This window comes from Camelus ferus, chromosome 26, assembly GCF_009834535.1.
Source record: "Camelus ferus isolate YT-003-E chromosome 26, BCGSAC_Cfer_1.0, whole genome shotgun sequence".
Lineage (NCBI taxonomy): Eukaryota > Metazoa > Chordata > Mammalia > Artiodactyla > Camelidae > Camelus > Camelus ferus.
Window position 1 is genome coordinate 13786211 of NC_045721.1, and position 21761 is coordinate 13807971.

The 21761-nt window shown below is 35.7% G+C and overlaps 1 long non-coding RNA gene across 1 annotated transcript; it reads right to left on the reverse strand.

Moving 5' to 3' along the window:
- Positions 1–726: 726 nt before the first annotated feature.
- LOC116660012 lies at positions 727–18675 on the reverse strand. Its single transcript, XR_004315369.1, has 3 exons — positions 18566–18675; positions 6246–6489; positions 727–1147 (listed from the first exon to the last, which is right to left on the reverse strand). It is a non-coding gene; the product is annotated as an uncharacterized LOC116660012 (long non-coding RNA).
- Positions 18676–21761: the final 3086 nt, after the last annotated feature.

Consider the following 21761-nt stretch of genomic DNA (forward strand, 5'->3'; position numbering starts at 1 on the left):
GACCTCAAAGATGACACACTAAGTTCAAGGGACCACTGCAGTTTGGACAGTGCAGCTCTCCCTGCAGTAACCATGGTGTATATCCTGGAAGGTAAAGGCTAAAAAACTTCCCCAGTGTTGGCGGGACACTGCACAAGACGAAAGGACTTGATGGTAACTATCCTGATTGGAAGGTTATGAGTGAAAATTAAGCAAGTCATTGTTTTTCTGCAGCTACATTTCATTTGTGAACTAAGAGCCATACCAACCATACATATTCTTACAACAATATCTGAATACCATTAAGATTATTTCTCTAAATTTCTCTGAAAGTCAGATGAAAGGTACTGCCACTACCCTAAATAATTGTGCCCAAAATATCAGAATAACTTAATGTCCAAATTGTCAGTTATTCCTTCCAGTTTTGATGTTAAATGCAAAAATAATTATAAAATCATGAATAACACCAAGACCATATAGAATGAAGATCAGGATAATAAAAAAGTAAATAATATTTTCTTCTTATTAGGTTCTAATTTTAAATGGAATATTCTGGAACTTCATTAATTACTTTTCTCTAATAGTAACATTCAGTTTACTAAACTCAAGAAAAGGAGAAGAAAAAGAACTTACAGTTTATATTTTCAATTTTTGCTGTTGAAAACAAGACATTCATGAACAATTTTATGCATCGTGCCATTTCATTTTCCTGTGGAAAAGTCTCCCATCACTGAGTAGACTTTGTATTAAGCATTATTGTATTATGCTCAGCAACTTTGATCTGCTGAAGAGAGGTGTTTCACTCCTTTGGAATGTACTGTATCAAACACAACATTAAGTTAGGAAAGGTTTTGTAACCGAAGGTGATTCGTACTCTCACATTTGCTTGCAGCTTTCACATTAGGAATGTGGCCTGAGAAGCAAGGGTTTAACTGAGGAGTGAAAACCTGGCAGACCCTGCCATCGCCTACACAAGACTCATTTCCCCTGGGACAATACAGAGCTTTGTGTACCTGATTATAGATGCATGCAACCTCCTTGTTGCTTTATTTCTCCTTTGCCTTTCTTCCTGCTTAGGACACGGTGTGACAGTTTCAGCTACAACAGCCCCTGAGATCAGGGAGTTGACAGAGGTCTCAGTCTGATATCCTTGAGCCAGTGCCAGCAACTGTCCACATCCAGATTTCATGTTTCATGAGAAAAAAAATAAATGCTTAATTTGTTCCAATAACATTTGACTTGAGTTTGTTATTAAAAAAAATCTTTAGCTGAATTCTTTTACAATGTATTAAAATATACAATTTATTAGTAATATGTTATTATCAAATATGTACTCAGGAAAACAAAGGTTAGATATAGTTACTGAAACCAAGCATAATGGATATACAACAGTAGTTTAAAAAAGTGAGAGTGGCCATGCTCTCTATTTCAAGATGGATGAAACTGAAAAATACCATGTTTCAATCAACATAATTTGCAGAATGTTATAGTGCTTAGTATGAGCCCATCTGCCTAAAGATTAAAATTTTAAAACTATTTAATATAATGTTTATGGATGCACATATACTTAGTCAAATACTTTGAATTCATGGTGGTTATTAAAAATATCTGAAAAAAATTGGCATATAATGAAGATTTAATAGAGCTAAAAGTTAGGAAAAGGAGGAATTTATATGTATTTCTCTATCCTTATTATATGATTTAAATACTTCATAATTTAAACACACACACACACATACACACAAAATATAGCACAGTGGTTTGGAGCAGAATTCTGGAGTCAGACTGCCGGCACCGAAATCTGCACTGTTTGACCTTGAGCTACATTATTTATGCCTGAGTCTTTATATCTATAAAATAAAGTGAAGGGTAAATAAATTAATATATTTGAAGTTCTCAGAAGAGTTCCTGGCCTACATTAGTACTTGTTACATACTAGCTTTTGTTACTTTACTGATTTTAAATCAAATTAAATATGGCTCTAAACCTCTACCCATTATGTTGACATAGAATGAATCTTAGCCCTGATATAGAAGGACCCTCCCTATCCAAGACTGGTAAAGGAATCTGAGAATTTACGTGCTTCAATAAAATGGCAGAGGGAACTGCTTCCTGTCCACAATGACCATTGTAATTACTAGTGTTCCTTGGCAAGGATACTGCCAAGTCTTGAATTCTGTTGGACTATGATGTGTAAGCCAAGGATTCCTCTTTATTCAGTCCTCTTCAACAACTACAGATCCAACCACACAGAGCCTCACTTCTGTTCTTCAAGGCCTGAGTGATAATTCTCTTCTACAGTCATCCCTCAGACACATTTTCCCAAGACTAATTAACCAACAAGGCATGCATCTCACCACTTCCTTCCCAACCTTAAAGAGGGTCACCTGACTCTTCTTGGCTCAGACCACTGCTGTTTCCTTCTCTCAGTCAACCTCCTCTCTTCTTCCCTTTGAATGAGCTTCCATCTGCTAGAACTTGATGGGACATTGTCTCCTAGGTTACAAACGTGTATTTGGATCTCGTAAAGACAAAACTGATTCAATGACTGCATTGTTTAGGACTCTTCACAAGCTGATTCTTGATAACTCAATGATTTCTCAAAGGAAATTTATTTTGAAAAATACTGAGAAGCTTAAGACAATAGCGAAGGAAATGCAAGCAGAACGGCCAAGCTTTAGGGGAAAAAACAGAATCAAGGCAGCTCATCTCTCACTAGTAGAACTCGTGAACTCTGTTGTCAGAATGGCTTAGCACCAGTAGATTTATCTTCTCCTTAATCTCTGTTCAGCATTCATATTCCCAGGAGGAAGTCTGGCTGGTCCAATAGAGACCACACTCACCAAAGACTGAGACTGGTAGGAGGATGTAATGGTAGATGGTCCCAGAAACGCTCATTGCATCCCCACTGCCTGGTTTATTACTTGACATATAGCTGGTCCTCAAAAAATAATTGCTGAATTTAAATATTCTCAATGACCAATTTCTTTTCATGGAAGGCACATGCTGATAAACAGACTGTTTTTAAGGTCTTATATGTCTGTTCTTTCAATTTCTTCACAAATTCTTCTATGCTTCTGTTCTTGTTAGAAATCTATGTTTGAATAGTTATTATCTCTATTTCTTCTAGTTTCTAAGGTTAGCAAGTTATTTTTCCCTCTGAAATGTCTTCTTTCTTCTCTTTGCCATGGTGGAGTGCAACTTGTCAGTCCTGCATTCTGTGTACTCCCTAGGAATTCCTGCCTCACCAGAAACAGCACCTGAATGAAACTGCATCTGAGCTTGACCACAGATCGATTCCTTTCATCTTATTCTTGCTAACTTACATATCGATCTGTGTCAAAACAATATCCAGGATTCATTCATTAATATTTAATTATTGTTTTATATGACTTCAAGCATAGAGACAACCTCATGGTTCACTAATTCATCTCTTTGTAAGTCATGTGGCCAAATGTCAAATAAATTGTCTCCATGACAACATATCTGTTCTTTTTTTAGAAAATTCGAAGACCATATGAGATCGCTCATATGTGGAATCTAAAAAACAAACAAACAAACAAAAACAAAGCATAAACAGGACAGAAATAGACTCATAGACAGAGAATACAGACTTGTGGTTGCCAGGGGGGCGGAGGGTGGGAAGGGATAGACTGGGATTTCAAAATTATATAATAGATAAACAAGATTATACTGTATAGTACAGGGAAATTTACATAAAATGTTACGGTAACTAACAGAGAAAAAAATGTGACAATGAGTGTGTATATGTCCATGTATGACTGAAAAATTGTGCTGAACACTGAAATTTGACACAACATTGTAAAATGATTATAAATCAATAAAAAATGTTAAAAACAAAACAAAACAAAACAAAAAAAAATTCGAAGACCAGTCCAGATCAACTAGATCATTAGCTTATTGCTTGTCATCTAGATCATTATCCAACTAAAAAGTGTTCTTGGGAGCAGTACATATTCTAAAGTAGTAGTGATTGAAAACACTATGTTATATGCTGAAAAATTCTACATGAGTGGTTTGTTGTTAAATAAAAAGTTGAGCCATGGGCAGAGTATAAATACAGCAAACCTATACATAAGATTCAGGTTTGGTGAGCTACTGACATTGAGACTCTGATGAATTATTTTCTAAATACAATTCCCTAGTAAAAGGAAAAAGAGCTCCTTGAATAAATGGCTGATTTGGAGACTAGAACAGAGAATATTCAAAAGTATGAGACGAGCCTGGAACATCTTGCGGTACCAAAAATAAAGGAATAATTTATTAATTAGTTAATTTATAAGATAAAAGAAGGACAGGGCATGGCAAAGTGAGACAGTTGCCAAACTCCCAACAGCCAAAGCGAGAACAATCTGAGCAATGAGAGAAATAACAATCATATCAGAATGTAACACAAGGAATAAGTACTCATGAGCCTCTAGCAATAAGATAAAGGAGTAAATAAGACAGACAAAGCTTTCTTTTTCCAATTAATAGACACAGAAGGAATGTGAGAAACAGAAAATTCACTATTAGAAAACCACAGAATAATTTCTGCAGACAAGAATTCCCCTTAATTGCCTAAAGATGGATTCTCCAAATGGAACTCAATTGTCGTAAATTCCTTGCCCAAGAGTTTCATCAACCAAGCAAGTGTGACTCTTATCACAGGAGAGGAGGCTAAAAGTTGACACCACACTCAGACAAGTGTCTTACAACCTGTCACACCTCCCATCTATTCTTCTAAGGGCCCTTTCATCATTCCTGAAAATCATAAATTCAGATTTGTTCCTGGTGAATTTGTGCATTAGGCCAATAGGATTAATAGATAAATTAGATTTCACTAAAATCCAAACAGTCCTGCTGGTTTCTAAGTTTTGTGCCTATTATCAATGTGTGGGAATGCTAATAACTTATTTCTCACAGTAAAAGGACTACCTATGGTTGATCCAGTTCATATAATTTTTAGGCATTTCACAGGTTGGTCTGGACCTTAAGTTTTAGCTGGATTATCAGCCAACCTCTGCTTTTCACCTGAGTGACTCTGATCTCTAATTCATTCTGATCTTCTTTCTCTAAAGAGGTGATTACTATGAGATCATCACTGCAGCACACTGACTGATGGTTAACTCCAAGCCCCTCAGAAGAATACAGCAATATGCTAGCAAATTTTAAAAATTCTTACCGCAATGCAGTGAGTGACTACTGATTCACATTCCACAAGAATACATACTGTGAGTGGCTAGATTCCCCACTGGAATGGCCATAATGTCATACCATCACCCTTGATCTGCTCATCCTTTATAGTCTTTATGGTACCAGTGACAACTGAAGCAATCAGAAGTACCTCATTTAATCCTCGACACAGTAAATCTCTAGGAACCATCTCTTTTACGCATTGGCCAGACAAGACATAAAAAGTGAAGCAGGAAGACTAAAAACTCCCATTTGGACCATTTCCTTAATCAGAACAACCATCTCTTGTTGCTTCCTGGGACTCTGTATTTCCTGGTTACCACCAAAGAGGTCTCCAGCCATATTTTCCAGCTTGAAAGTTTACGCACAACCTGATTTCTTCTGCCTTTCAGAGCTTTTTCTCACTCCCCCCATAGGGAATGCTCAACACTTATCTCCCATATCTAGTGACCCTAAGGAGTTTGCACATCACCAATAGGCCACTGCGTCCAAACCACTGCAAAATGCCTAAGACTCTTTTATTTGACACTGCATGGGATATTTCAGTTTTATGAACTTTTCTTCCTTTTGAAGCTTAGAAATTTACCTTGACCTTTTTCCTCTCTTTCTCAAAAACTCCTATTATCTGGATGTTTGGATCTATTCTGTTTTCCATATTTCTCAGCAGCTCTATCACATTTATTTCCTTTTAGAAAAATACTTCTCTCTTATCTTACAATTGATGAATTCACTCTCCATCTGTATTGATTCTTTAATTCAGTCCATCGCTTATTCTTTTATTTCCACTATTAACTTCTTTGCACCTAGTATTTCTACTTATTTTTTCATCGCATCTTGTTCTTGTTCCATATTGATAATATCTTCCCCTGTCCCTGTTTCCATTTATTACTTTTATTTTCAAATTCTCATTTTAACACTTCTTCCTATGTGTTGACCAATTTATAGCTTTTAATTTAAAGGTGTTCTATTCTTGTAGATTTTTACTTAAAGAAATTATATCTTACTATTCTGGCTTTTATTATCATGGTTGTTGTTGTTAAATTTGGCTTATCCTTGAATGGACAGGTTACCTGTTAATATGAATTGAAGAAGAGCAGAAGAAAGAGCCTTGATCAGTACTCTGAGGTCTAGTGTAGTTGAAGGGATGGGCTTCTGGGTGAAGAGCTCAAGTTAGCACAGGCCAGATGAATCATTCTCATTTGGTTTCACCACACCAAGTAACGTTTCCAGTCAATGCTCTACTTTCAAACACCAAGGAACAGGTGGTCCCCCTAGATGACCATCCATCAGCCCTGGAAGTTTGGAGGAAAACGGCTGAAAGAGAGAAAGCCAAAGCTGGTCAGTCCTCATAATTTTCCCCAATTCTTCACCCTATCAAGATGTGTCCCTGCTTTGATTTTATCCCTGAGGACACTTCTAGCAGGGCTGTGAGCCATTTGAGGTCTTGGCTTTCAGAGGTTTGGACGACCATTGCCAAATTCTGCAACAAGAAGGAAGGCAAGGGGCAGGGGGTGGGGGCACAAGGACGCTATTTCAACTGCACTTTCCTGCTTTCTGCTTTAACAGCCAAGCCAAAAGCCTTTCGTGGCAGGCTGCGGTCATCTACCTGCCTCGCCACACACCGAGTCTAAGTAGCCTTTCTTTTTCCTTGGGATTGCTCACGGTTTTAGGCGTGTTTGCCTCTATAGTTTCCCTAGAGTTGATCTGAGGGAAGGAGGCAGCAGTTTGTGCTAATTTGCAGTATATTTGGTATAAATTGGAAACGTTCTACAAGTGGGTTTATGAACAGCAAACAACATTTCTGTAATAGAATCAAAGTAGACTACAGAATAGTCTTCTGAGATGTATGAGACTGGAATTCTGGAAGGAATCTCAAGCATCCTCTAATTCTACACTGACTGCTCTGCTGGAATATATTTAAGCTATTAATTCATTTAACTATATGTTCTCAAGTAAATGGTCTAGCTAGTTTAAAGCAGAGAAAAATTGGAAGGAAAGTTCTGTAGTTTAAATTAATTTAAAATTAGGTTTAATACTTGACTTAAAATGAAAAATTAATTCTAATAATTAATGGAAAACAAATTTACTTAAGTACAAGTAAACTTAAAACCAGATATAGGTTGAAAAGTTCTAAGGAAGATAACTAAATTCTTACTTTGAGCTGGGACATCCATTTGAGGAAACCTGTCTCTATCTCTTCATATATAATTTGAATTATAGTTGCTTGAATCCATAGTTCTGAAGCAACTATTAAATACTGCTACAGGCACCAGCAAAGAAACAGATCAAAGGGTGTTTCAAGTTTTATTTTTGAGCCATATTCACTGTCTTAATGCCAATCTCCTAATGTTTTAATGTCAACCTCCAAATATTTTAAAGTTTTGGTTTTACTTAGAGTCCTGGATAGAGAACCCACATTCATGGTGAAAGCTAAGTGAACAAGTATTTGGAGGTTCCTAGAAATCTACTCATTCCAAATATCCCCCTGACAGAACTACCGCTGGTGCCTGAAATTATACCGTATTAGATTCATTTGGGCTAATCCTTGCTCTACAGTAAGATACAAAAACTCCTGGAAAGAGAAATCTTTTCACCTACTGGTACATAACTGTGAATTATTTTATAAAATCCTTAGAATGGTATTGACTATTTGAACAGAAGATTCATCAGGGAAAGAGATCAAACAGGGCAGGAAGTCAGCAAAGAGTTTTAGGGTACCAGGGAGCACGTGGGTGCTGGCAGCAGCTCCAGGGCCATATGCCAAAATGGAAAAGAAGGTGTGTGAAAGAAGGTGGGACTACGCTGATGCTAACTACCTTCATCACATCTTTACTTAGATACAACTATGCCCAAGAGACGGGGAGTATGTATTGTGAAATTCTTCACACATCCCCAAAACAGGGTTATAAACTGTAATACCAACAAAATATCTGACTTTCCCAGCTAGTCACTTACATTCTCTGTAAATTTCTCAGAAGAGAATGTTAATAGTGAGGAGATGGAAGAAATGTTGGCATGTATTTATGTAAGAGAACATTTTCTCCTGTCTCAAATCGTACTACACTTAAAGCAAACTTGGAAGTTATACCTATTTCAATGGTGAGTTGCCTGAGTCAGAAAGGTCAAAGGAATTCCCAGTTAAGGCCCTCTATTCTCAGTTATAACCATTCTACTACCCCAAATTCCCAGATATCCAAGGCACAGAGCCAGGGGCATACCACACATATTTAACATCCTGACTGGATCATTCTATAAAACACCAGAAATGTCAGCAATATCAGGAAATGAAATGATACAGGAAATGCTAGTAACATTACACATTTCAAGAGAGATGAAGCCATTGCTTCAATCGTCTCCTCTTTTTATTTTTGCAAATGTTTCTTTGTTCAACTCCTTTGGGTCAATGTCATTTAGTGCCGGCATAGGAACCCAACTTCAAATTCCTTTATGAGATTCAGCGTAATTATGACTCAGTTGCGGGGCCACGTAAACAGTACAAAAAAATCATTTAAGTTGTTTTTCAAGTAGTTTTTCTCTTCCTACTCTATTTCTTCATTTCTACGTGTACAGGTGCTAGTAAAGGAGCCTAACAGATTTATGACTAAGTACGTGTCTTTTTTTAGAAATTGTGAAAATAGGATAATACATTCATATCTGTTCACTCAGAGTAAGCCTAATATAGAGGAGATAAAGAATGCCATTAGCCAAATAGAAACTGTCTTAAAGATATAATATCTAAGGTAGAATACGAAGCTCTAATTCATTAGCAACCTGATTTGGTGATAAGGTTTGCATTCATAGTGGTATGTATCACGATAAATTCAAATTACGGAAGGGAAAAAGAGAGTGACGTCAGAAAAGAGCTGAAATTATTTCCATTTAAACATCTTTTTCTGATCCGGAGAGGTATAATTTATCATGAAGTGAACAGAATCATATCTGACAATAAGAAGAAGTGCTGGGAAGAGATTAGGTTAAATTCCTGTGTTACAGTAGTTCATTTTCTTGAAACCGGCTACAAGTTTCTTTACTAAATTCAAGCCATATGCCATTTCCTATTCTGCTCAGCCCACAAAATTTAGATTTTTGACGAAAAAGGAAATAAAGAAAAGAAATTTTAAAAAAAACCAGTGGCATTACTTCATGTGGTAATACTATTTCTAAAAATTAATATATTGTCCATTCAAATTTGCTGTATTCATTCTAGTAGATCCTAACATCTTATTATTGAGAATGCAAAGGTTCAATGTGAACGTAAACATAAAGAAATTCTATAAAGAGCTGCCTGGCTTTGGTGATTCATTATTAAGCAGGATTATCTCTGCTGCCACTGGCTTGAACAATCCATCGCTATAGGGCTACTCCACAACCACTGAGTAGCTGTTAATTTATGGGTCATTCTATCTGTACTATAGCTTGGCCCCATTCTAGGGTGCCTCTTCAGCCGTGTGACTCGATTTAGTCAATACAATGGAAGTGGAAGCGACCGGAGTCACTCCCAAGCAGAACGTGGAAGAGACTACTCATGGTCCTTCTCCCTCTCTGGTCCCTCTGCCCCAAGAGCAGCACCAGCCCGTTAAAAGCTGCTCATCAGACTGGATTCTGGACTCAAGATCTTGAAGATCTGAGGGCCCGCTGATCTTTAGCAGATGTGTAATATGAGCAAGAAAACTTTGTTGATCTCATTCCAGTTTTCAGTTACTGTAACATACCGCAGTCTTAGGTGAGTAATCACAATGTTGGCGGCAACTCTGACATGTGGAAGAAGTGGGATCACAAGGAACCTTTTCACTTTTTTTTTTCTGCACGTAACCAAAAACACCTATTTAAATATTGGAATCAAAAGAATACTTCAGAAATACTACAAAATCAAATGGCTTTGACATATTAATATATTTACAGTATTTAATGCATTAATATATTCATACCCTAATGAGAACCCCAGCCCATTATGGGCAACTAGAAATCTATTGTGAGAAACAGTATATCTGAATCTTCCTATATGGATAGACTGAATTGCATACTGTCAACCCCCAAACTCTGGGGGTTGAGACGCCTGTCAGCTGGCATTAGAGTGGACAAAAAAAGAGTGCCACAAATCCAGAAGCCCTGAATTCCAATTCTGTGTGCCACAAATATTCTCATAGTCTGAATCAAGATGGTTGGTGGCTGGTAATAGGTATTATGGTAGTAATTCCTTCTGTGCAGTAAGTTATTTGTTGGCACTCAAACATTACTAACTTGTTTTTAGGAGAGTATCTTACTGCAGAGCACCACCTGAACTCACAGGATGTGCCCCATAGCAGTTTCAGCCAGGAACCAAGCTCATGGGTCAGTCTACTCCCTTCCCCCATTGGATTTTTATTCCTTAAACTGCTTCCTCCTTCAGTAGCATAAATAGGAGCCTGATTCGGACTGGTCCATTTCTCTCAAAATCAGAATATCAGAAACAGGCTCTCTCCTAACTGACTTAGGTTCATTTACCCCTGATTTTAACAAATTTTTTGTATTGAATTAATTTTTTTTCACTAGTAATGGTTAGAGACTCAAAAACAAAAGGACAAAAAGGACTTAATGAATTTTCTAAGGATTACTGTATGCCATGTCTCAAAGGAGTGATAGGCATCTAAATATTTTAAATGTTTACATTTTGCTAATTTCTCTGTTTACTGGAGTGAGATCATCAACCCTAACAATGTTCTTTAAGAAATCTATCAATACCCAGAAATTCATTCCAAGAAAAATTGATGCAAGCATAGATTTTAATACAATTGTTTGCTAAAATGTTATTTGTTAAAGTTAACACTTGAGAGCAAAATGAACAAAGACAAAATTGTTACCTCCAAAGTAAAAATGTTTGAATAATTAAAAATTATGCCCTTAAAATAAGAAAATAACACTCATGATACAAAGTTAAATGGAAGATTAAACTCTTCAAAAGTGTAAATATATAGTTAAAAAATATAATCTAGTTTTAATTATTTTAAAAGGAAAAAGAAAGGAAATAACCAGCTTCTCAGTATGGTAAAATTAGGAATCACACATCATTTTTTTGCCTATATACATAATTCTATTTTCTTTTGTATTTTTAAAATTTTCAAAGACATCACTTTCATAATTATAGAAAAAACAAATATGAAAAGAATCTCTATAATGTACACAAATTTCAGTTTTCCATAGGCAAATACAATTCCATCCATTTCAATTATTTTGAGAAATAAATTTGGCTCCTATGCTCTGTTAGGTAGCTGAGATAAAAATTCTAAAGCGCTTTCCTGGCAGCATTGTGAAATTCCAGCATTAGAGAGGGCAAAAGGGTATATATTTTTATTCATGGAGCTCAGATTGTGTGCAGTAGAGATGAAGTCACTTGCCCAGAGCAAAATGGGAAGTTACTCAGGAATGGGAAACATCTCTGTCCTCCTGACTTCTAACTGAGCCTTTCTTCTTGTAAAAGAATCACAGTTTAAGTGTGCACATCAATGCACTCATGCCCAACATTTAGCTACAACAAAAGGTCAAATTTGAGATGAGAACTTACCTTTAAATCTTATTAATTTCAATGTGGGGCTTTTCTCCCCCTTCATTTTCTTTGACCTTACAATTAAACTTAATAGCTGGTTACATGTATTAATGTGAGAGATAAGGAGTCATTAAAATATATTCATTAGGTTCTTAAATGACCTATTTCACTGGTGCTATACCAAGTTTTATAGAATACCATCAAAATCTTACATGACATACATAAGATATCAGTATTTATATCTGTTGACATTATAAATTATATCTAAGATAGATTTCAAACTTACTATCTTAAGAATATAGAGTATTTACAGTACCATCAATTAATAACAGTTTTCTTCAACACAGCTCATAGCTATTGCTCCCTAGAAGACAGTCTTAAATTACTGTACATTTTAAAGTTTTTTTCTTTAATTTTGGTATATTTAATTATTTTAATTTCCAATTTTTTGTTGCTTTCATCTGTATGCATTCAGATTTTTTTGTTTCTCTGACAGCAAAGACTGGCAACCTCAGCCTCAGACTTAGGCCAGCACAAAGTTTCATACAGGATGCAATCATCAACATTTATAACTAAAAAGGTAACATAACAGGTAAGTGACTGAGCAGATAAATTTTATCCTTAAAGAATAATATTTTATCTTTCCTATGTCCCCAAATGAATTCTTCCTATTCAACTCCATACCTCCTCTGCTTGGTTTTCTTACTAAATAAATGGCATGATCAAATATCCAACTGCCAAAGCCAGAAACAGTCACCATAACTTCCTCATTCTAAAAATCACATTAGTTACTAACGCCTTTTTCTGTCTCCTGCCCATTTCTCTCCGACGTCAATGCCATCTCCATCTTACTGAATGTCACCATCAATTTTCACCAAGATGACACTATGATCTCCAACAATTCTCCCCCAATTTTTTACACTTTCATCAAAATATTTTTTACAATTCTTCACTAGGACCTATTTTCCATACTTCAGCTAGAAAGCATTTTAAAAATACAACTATGATCTCAAAAGGAAAGACTTGACCCCGCATCACTCTTTAGTCACTGTCTTATTTTTCTAGACCCTGTTCACTATTTTCATTCACACAAAAATTCCTCAAGAGATGGCCACACTCATTCATTCCAAGTGTTCACCGTCCATTCGTTGCAGATTGGATCTCACTCCCCAGCTTCCCTAAAACCTATATTATGAAAGTTAGGAATAATCTCCAAGTTGTTAGTCCAAAGGCATTTCTATTCCTCTTCTTATGAGACCTCTCAGCAACGTTCAATCCTGTGGAAACTTTCCTTCTTCTTGAAATTATTTTCTCTCTTTTTCTCAGGTAACTTCCTCTCACTCTTCTTTATTTGTTTCTCTTTTACACCTGACCCCTAAGTATTATAATGTCCAAGGACCCTGTCCCGAACCATCCTTTCTTCCTAAAGTAGAGAAGATGCCACCCTAAAATACACTGCTTCGGCATGAGAATTATTTTAAAGTGAAGGCAACTGAGATCCAGCAGAAAATAAAAATTTTCTCTGCCCTCATCTCTTTTGTGTCAGGAATGGCAAAACATCTTTTTCTTTCCCCTCTTCCTCCTTTATCTTTTATTTTTAAATGCTTTAAAATTTTTTTTTAATTTTATTTTTTATTGAAGTGTAGTTGACTTACAATGTTAGTTTCAGTTGTACAGCCAAGCAACTATGTAAATATTTTAACATCTTAATCACCCGAGTCTCTCATCAGCCCAGAAATAGCACAGAGGAATCTACAGGACAAAACTTACTAAAAACAACTTTTATCTTCCACTAATTTCCCCCATATACTTACCTTCCCAGTTTGCCACCCTTACAAGCCTAAAGTTCTAGTCCTCTGTCCTGTCACTGCTCTGTAAATTTACCATTCTTTGTTAAAGTGCTGTATAAGCTCTAAATTTAACGAACACATTGAGTTACTCGTAACAGTTTCTCCCACATGTATACACACTGCACATATAAATAAAATGTGTATGCTTTTCTCTCATTGATAAATGTTTCAGTTTAATCTCCAGGGCCCCAGTGGCAGGCCTTGGGAGGGCTGAGGAAAAACTACTTTCTCCTTCTCTGTGCTACCCATATTGATACCTAAGTGAATCACACCAGTTTCATGGCTTTAAATACAGTTTATATTAATGATGACACATATCTGTACTTCTAAACTTGGCTCTCCTTTGAGATATAGACCCAGATATCAGACTTTCTATTTTATATCTATATTTGAATATATAGGAAACACAATCTTGATTCTCATTGTCACTTGAGCAGTTTTCCTCATCTGAAGAGGTGGCAGTCTGTATTAGTTTCCTATTGCTGCTGTAATAAAATAATCATAAATGTAGTAGCTTAAAACAATACAAGTTTATTATCTTATAGTTCTAGAATGAAGGTCAGAAGTCTGAATGGGCTTCACTGGACTAAAATCAAGGAGTTGACAAGGCTACACCCTTTCCTTTTTTAGCTTCTAAAAGCCCCCTACATTCCCTGGCTCTTGGCTTCTTCCTCCATTTTCAAAGCCAGCATCATGGCAGATGCAAAAATCTCTTCGACCCTCTTCCATCTTTTATTGACCCTTGTGATTACACTGGGGCCACCTACATTATCCAGGATGATGTCTCCATCTCAAGATTCTTAACTTGATCATGGGTTAAGATCCCTTTTACTGTGTATGGTAGTGTATTCACAGATCTGAGGGATTAGGATGTGGGCATCTTTGAAGGTCATTATTCTGCCTGTCACATACTCTACCATTTATTCTCAACAGTTTTTCCTTCCATAATGTTTGTGATAATAACTGTACTGAATAAGGCTTCAATATAAAAAGGCCTGCCTCTGAGCGCTCCACTTCCTTTCATTGATCTATTTGTTCTTGTTCTTATCCTAGTATCCTACTTTTTCACCCTATTCATATGAGTTTGCAGTGTATTTTAACAACTGTTTACACTTAGAATTTCACTCTTTCTGATCAATTGTAGAATAACTTCATCTTTTCCACAAAAAGATTCCAACTGGTATTTTTACTAAATAGCTTTTTAATTGATAAGATTAATTTAGAGAGAAATATCTCTAAATAGATCCATTAATAGAATATTTAGATTTTCCCTCTAGAAGTATATGTAATCTTTGTTATTTCCTAGATACTTACGTAGGTTTGGTTGATCTTGTGAATGACATCCTACTATGTAATATATTTTGTGGCTGGTTATTGCAAATGGAGAGAAATGTTGATATTTATAGATGGATTTGTACTTGGCAATCTTGGTGATACTTATTAGTTCTAGTTATTTAATTAGGGATCCCATTGGTTTTTCTGGGTTTTATTATAAATTACTACATTTATTATGGTAACTGCTGCTATACTTGATTTTTATTCCCTCAAGCTCTTTACAGAGCTTTTCCCTACATTTAACAGGAGTAGTGACAGTAGCATCATTATTTTATCCATGATATTGAAGGGAAGCTACCTAAACCTTCTTCATAAATACTGAATGGTAAGTTACACCTAAAAGAATTCCCTTCTAATTTCTAGTTTTCTAAGAACCTTGGTGATAAACACATACTGATATTTATAAAATAATTTTCCTTCCACATTGGATGATCATATAACTTTTCTCTCTGAACTTATTAATGTGGTGAGTTATATTGATAGATTTTTCTAATGTTGATTCATCCTTGCATTCCTGGGATAACACTTCCTTGATTATAATGGTATTCTTTGAATACCTAGTAGAATAATATTAGCAAATATCTTACTTAGGATTTTTCATAGGTTTTGCGACAAAGGTAAATAATTTGATATTCTTTTATTTTTATTATCCAATTTTTAGAATCAAAAAGGTCACAGTTTATAAATTGAACTGGGTGGAGTTCTCCCTTTTGCAATTTAATAGGATAACTCTTAAAATATAGAAAATGTATATTGTTATGAACAAATTGCTTTCCCCAAAATTCATATATTGAAAGACTAAGTCTTAATGTGACTGTATTTGAAGATGAGATTTTTAAAGAGGTAATTAAGATTAAGCAAAGCCATAAGGGTGAGACACTAATTGTATAGAACTGGTGTCCTTATCAGAAGAGAGACACCAGGGGTGGGGTGTATGTGTATGTATGTGTCCAGAGAAAAGGCCACAAAGGAGGACACAAAGAGAAGACTATCCTCTGAGAGAGGTCTGAAGGAGAAACCAAACCTATTAATATCTAGATCTTAAAATTCCAGCCTCCAGAATTGCGAAAAATAAATTTTTGTTGTTTAAGCCATCCAGCCTGTGGAGTCGTGTTATGGCAGCCTGAACAGCCTAATCAGATATTCCCTGCATATTTGGTAGGAATTATATTTTGGGTATATAAAGTTTGTCTAAAAATCCATCTATTTTTGACTGGGTTTTCAACAATTTCTAGAAATAGATCTATCTCCCTAGAATTTCACTGGTTATATATTTGTTCATAACATACTTCCCCTATTTTTGTCTATAATTCTCTCTCTGGTCATTTCCTCTCACTGTGCATTGCTTTGTCCTCTTCCTGACTATTTTCAGCCAAGTTTGTCACATACATTCCTCTGATGCTGTCTCAAGGCTAATGACAATTTGGAGTTCTCTCTGGCAGAGGAGGGTGTGGGACACCAGATACAGAGGGGAAGGGGATACCTTTACAAATATGTATCCTGCTTTTAGGCAAATAGGGGAGGGCGGAGAGCTTTTCTTATACCTGCTTTTTCCCAACTGCCTTCAGTTCAAGATAATCCTGTGCCAAAGTGGCAAATCTGGGATGGAATTTTCTGTCACTCCCTATGACAGGCATTGCCTCTGAATAACCCATGAGTGTAAATGCTTTTAGCATCCTCCTGGACCTTAACTGATTCAGCTGGCCGTGTATTGCAAAAAAAAAAAAAAAAAAAAAAAAAAAAAGTATAAAATATGTAGTAAAATTTAAAATAGTGCCCTAGAAAACCACTTCTGTGTTTTGATTCATGCTTTTCCATATTTCTTTTTCTTTCTCTGGTGAACAACTGTTTTAAATAACAGCACCCAAGTGGATTAACAGCTCTAATCAGGCTTGCACTTACTGCTTCTCTTTTCAACTTGATTTAATGGAGTTGAACTCATTTTTACTACATTTAATTATTTAACTGTAAGTTTTCAGCCTATAGGTGTAAAAGGTCAAACGCTAAATTTGTACTTAAAGAGAGGAGTAATTGAGGTCGTTATATCAAGAAGGGATTTAATGATTGTTGATGACACAGTATTTACATGACTAATGTTGACTTCCTACCTCAGGATGTATTCCCTCGGGTTCTATCACACACCTTGGAGAGCTGCAGAGCTGAAGTTACAGAGATGGAATGAAAACCTCGAATGCCCCATCAATTTAAAACTCTTCATTTGAGTATCTATTATAAATTATGGTTATTCACTGCCATGGTAGTAATTAACTTGGCTTTATGCTGAGTTTTAATCTTTTTTCTTTAATCAAAACATACCTGTTTTATGGTTGTATGATGCAGAATATAAACCATGCCTTGGCAGCTAATTTTACAAGTAGAGTTATTTTAAAACTTTTTAGTATAGAGTAAAAGAAAATATGTCTTACAGAAAAGCAGCCAATAAAGCTGCCTTAAGCATAAACATGAAGAAAAGGCTTATGTACTTTTTTTTTTTTTTTTTTTTTTTTTAGGATATTAGCTGTTGGATGCTGGTAAAGATCTATGGAATTTATTTTCTCCGTGTGACAGGTTACATTAACTGAATTTTCTCTTAGGGAAGGTAGAATACGAGCAAGGTATATAAAGATGATTTTAGGTTCAAAGAGGAGATTTTGGGATCATTATTAGAACACTAAACTACCTGCATTTCCTCTGATCTTGAACGAAAGAAGAGGATTTACTTTCTCCAAGGCTATGGTTGAGCCTATGAAATATAAAACTACCAGAGAAAGTTTAATCTAACATGAACCAGTGCATTTTGTAAATTCATGTTGTATTTAGAGCACATGACTTAATTGGTAGAACTGAATATAGATTGTAATTAATGAATTCCTTATTTTAAAGATATGGAAAAGAACCAAAAAGTGATCAGAAAAAATTTGCAGAGGAACAAGTCTTCTGGAGATTAAGAGCGTGGAGTTTCCAGTCCAAGCTCCATCTTTTAACGTTGGGTTACCCTGGGGAAGCCCTACTCTTCTACGTTTCTACATTAGTTCAAAAAATGTATATGTGATTAAGTGATTATGGAATTAAAATGAGTAGCTGAGACTCTGTAAGTATTTGAATGTAGTGACATATCTTATGGATGAAGTCTAATTTCAATCTTCTGAGGAAGGTGGTATTAACTTCCCCATTTTAAGATGAGAAACTGATGCACAGAGAAGAAATTTACACAAAATAACACAGCTGGTAGGAAGGAGAGTCGTGTTTCAAAACCATGCTGCCTGGTTTCAAACCCAGGTTCTTAACTACTTATATGCTACAGCCCATAGAATGGTAATAGGGAAGAACAAACCCAAATCCATATTGGATCTGCTTCTTTTACTTTAACCTTATATTCTACTGCTTTTGCTGCAAGTTAATCACTAAAGGGATATTGCCTATAAGCTTAAAGTACACATAACGGCCCATCTCTGGGAACCCCACCTCCCATGACTTAGCCTTAAGCTAAAATACCTTTGTTTATGCTCACAAGAAACATCCTAACCAGGCCCACCTGTAAATGACTGCAGGCAATAAGAAATAAATATGTCCCTTCCAGAGTCTCATGGGAACCAAGAAATATTTGCATCAACATGTTGCCTTTATTATTTACCTCCTCACCTCCCCCTCTTTGCTATATAAAAGAAATTAGCATCCAAACCTGGGCAAGATGTTTCTCTGGGACACTGGTTCACCATCTTCTCGGTCTGCTGACTCTTCAAATAAAGTCACTATTCCTTTCTTCAAAGACTTGTCTCTCGATTTACTGGCCTATAGAACAGCAAGCAATACAGGTTTGGATTCAGTAATAGATGGGGGAAGTCTCTCATTAAGGGAAAGAACGAATTGATTCCTGTTCTATCCTTTGAACTATAGGCATTTCACCTCTGGGATTACAATATTCTCCTTGCATTCTGGCTTTCATTCATTTCATTTTCCTAACATTGATTTCTCACATCTTATGAACCAAAATTTAGTTATCATTCTTCTCAGTCTTAGCATTTTTCACCATCACTACCACCTCCACTCTCCCCCTTATAAAACTACCTTCTCTCTGGGTGGGCAATCTACAAAACCATAGTTTTCTTGAACACATTAGGGACCTGACGTCACAAGGTAATCAAGTGACTTGAATTCCAGACAGACAAGCTTCTGCAAGGAGGTATGAACAGATCCTTCGAGAAACCCAAAAACCCATCAAGCAAAAGAAACTATGTTCAACCTCACTGGAAATTGGAGCAATGTAACTTAAAACAAAACATTGTTTTGGGTGTTGTTTGAGGTCAAAATTTTCCCCTTTGCATGTACTTCGAATGCCTGACTTGCAGTTTTGTTCTGTTATCTCTGAAAAACAACTCAGTGCCTTGTTAGAAACAGAATGGGGCCACTTTGGGGGCTGGTTCTGTGTTTACATCATCACCAGAGATGTCTTCAAAGAACTCAGGCTAGGTGTGATGGGGGAACCTCGGCAGGGCCTAGAGATCAGCCCGCTCTGTGTCCCACTGTCATTGCCTGGCCCAGCAAACATTCATTTACCAAATATTTGCTTTTCAATCTCCATGTGGATTGCCTTCGTCCCATCTGAAGTCCCAAACCACTATCCCCAATCTCCTCTTTTGTCTTTAACTGAAGATGGTATTTAAGGTGAGGGTTTTGACCATTTTGGTGAGTTACTTAGCCTTTCTGGGTCTCTGCCATGTACACGTTATTAAACTTTTGTGTGATTTTCTCCTGTGAATCCACCTTGTGTCAATTTTAATTCTTAGGCCAGCTAGAGGAACCTAGAGGTTTAGAAAGACTTTCTTCTTCCTTAACAGTATCAAGTAGAAATCAAGGTCCCAGATACACGCCAGAGAAAATTTCAGCAGGATCAGAATATTTGTAAAGATGTTTATAAAAGTCTTGTTTGTTCAGAAGACAGTTGATAGAGGTCTATTACTAAGAGAATTCTAAGAAGATGTGACAGTTGTTTAGTCTGAAGCACCATACAGAAGCTAGATGGAAGGGTAAAATGTAAAACCCTCAAATTGGATAAATCTTAAATGCATAATGGTATGTGAAAAAGAAAAATAGCTAACAATCTTTAACATTTTTTATGATGCTTTAATTTCTTCTTGACTCTTTTTTAAACTGCTAGTTCCTTATCCCATTAACTTTTGTTTCAAAGTTTTAAGGCATTTGTTGTTCTTATTCTAATTTCCAGAGTGAAATATGTTAGCTCACCTATTTTCATTCATTTTTGTTTAATTCTGTTTAATAATGGAAATCATTCAATGACTTAAAATTTGCCTCTGGTCATTGGTTTGTTACAGTTTTTATGTTTTAATACTATTGTAATAAAAATGTGTTGTAATTGTAATTTGGTTTCCTTTCTGAATGTGAAATTATTTTGTTATCTATTTTAGACTTCTATAGGGTTTTGAGGAGAAATTTTTAGTCTACTGCTAATTTCCAGTTTTAGTTTATTGTATCAGAGAAGATATATATACACACATATATATCATTACCATACAGCTATCACATAAAAAGTTTACCTCTTTAGACTTATTGGTTTTTGAGTATGATATATGATCATTTTTAAAAAACACTTTTATGGACAATTTAAAAGATGCTAATTATTGCAAAGAACTGAGTTTGGTATACAGTTTTAAGTCAGATACATAGTTTAATATTATAATTATCAATCTACTATTTTCCTTCTTGATCTTACAAAAATAGAAATATATTGCATTATAATTTGTCTAAGTTCATTCCTGTTTCTCTTGTTATTCTAATATGTTCTAATATTGTCTTTCTTAAATTCTTATATTCTAATATCTTTTCAATAATTTATATCCTTCAATACTCTGATCTTTATTTTTCTTTTATTTTTATGTTTTTAATGGCAGTACTGGGGATTGAACCCAGGACCTCATGAATGCTCATGTGTGCTAAGCATGTGCTCTACCACTGAGCTATACCCACCTCCTACTCTGATCTTTCTTTATTTACTAAGATTCATCACTGATATTTTGATTTATAACCTGACTTCTTTATTATCATGAATAATTCTTTTTGATCTAGCTTATTAACTTTAGTCTATAATTCTGATGGCATTCTGCTTTTTGTTTATTTGTTTGGTGTTTTTAATTTTTATATTTCCATTTTAAATTTATTTTGTCATTTTATTTTTGGAAATAGGAAGGCAGTACATCTCTTCTGCATTTGAAAAGACAAATAATTGGCTTTAGTCCATAATAACTATCCTGAAGCTAAAGCAGAGGAAGTAGATGCACTGAACTGAAACTCTACTGCCTAAGCTGAAACACTCAGAAACTCATCTTGCTGGTTTTGACTGAAATAAAGAGGTAAACTGAGAAAAGCTTTTAAAAAAGTGAGCTTATCAGGTATAGCAGAGGAATTGCAAAAGTTCCAGTCAAGTCCATGGAGGTCTTGGGGCAGGTTGTATTTATGCACAGGGGATGTAAAAAAGGGAGAGTTCTGTTAGAGCCATTAAAATAAAAAACAAGTCTTGAAAACTTCCCGAGCAGACAAAATTAGCCCAGTCACACAAACAAAGCTCAATACACTCTGTGAGATCAACCCAACCTGGGTCAACCTCTGTTCACGCCTCTGGCTAAACTTCCCAAGGCTGATATGAGAAAACCTCTGATCAACCTCCCATCATCTGAGAAAATTGCTGACACCATCAATTTTCTGCAAATCAGGCATTTATAAGAAATCGTTCTCTTATCCCTAAGTTTTGTCTCCCTAAGGGCATATATGTGAGAGTCTCCATCTTATATCCTCTGGTTCTATTTTAGATTGAAATTCTTTCAAATTGGCACCTACCAATCTTAGACTGGATACTGTTTTCT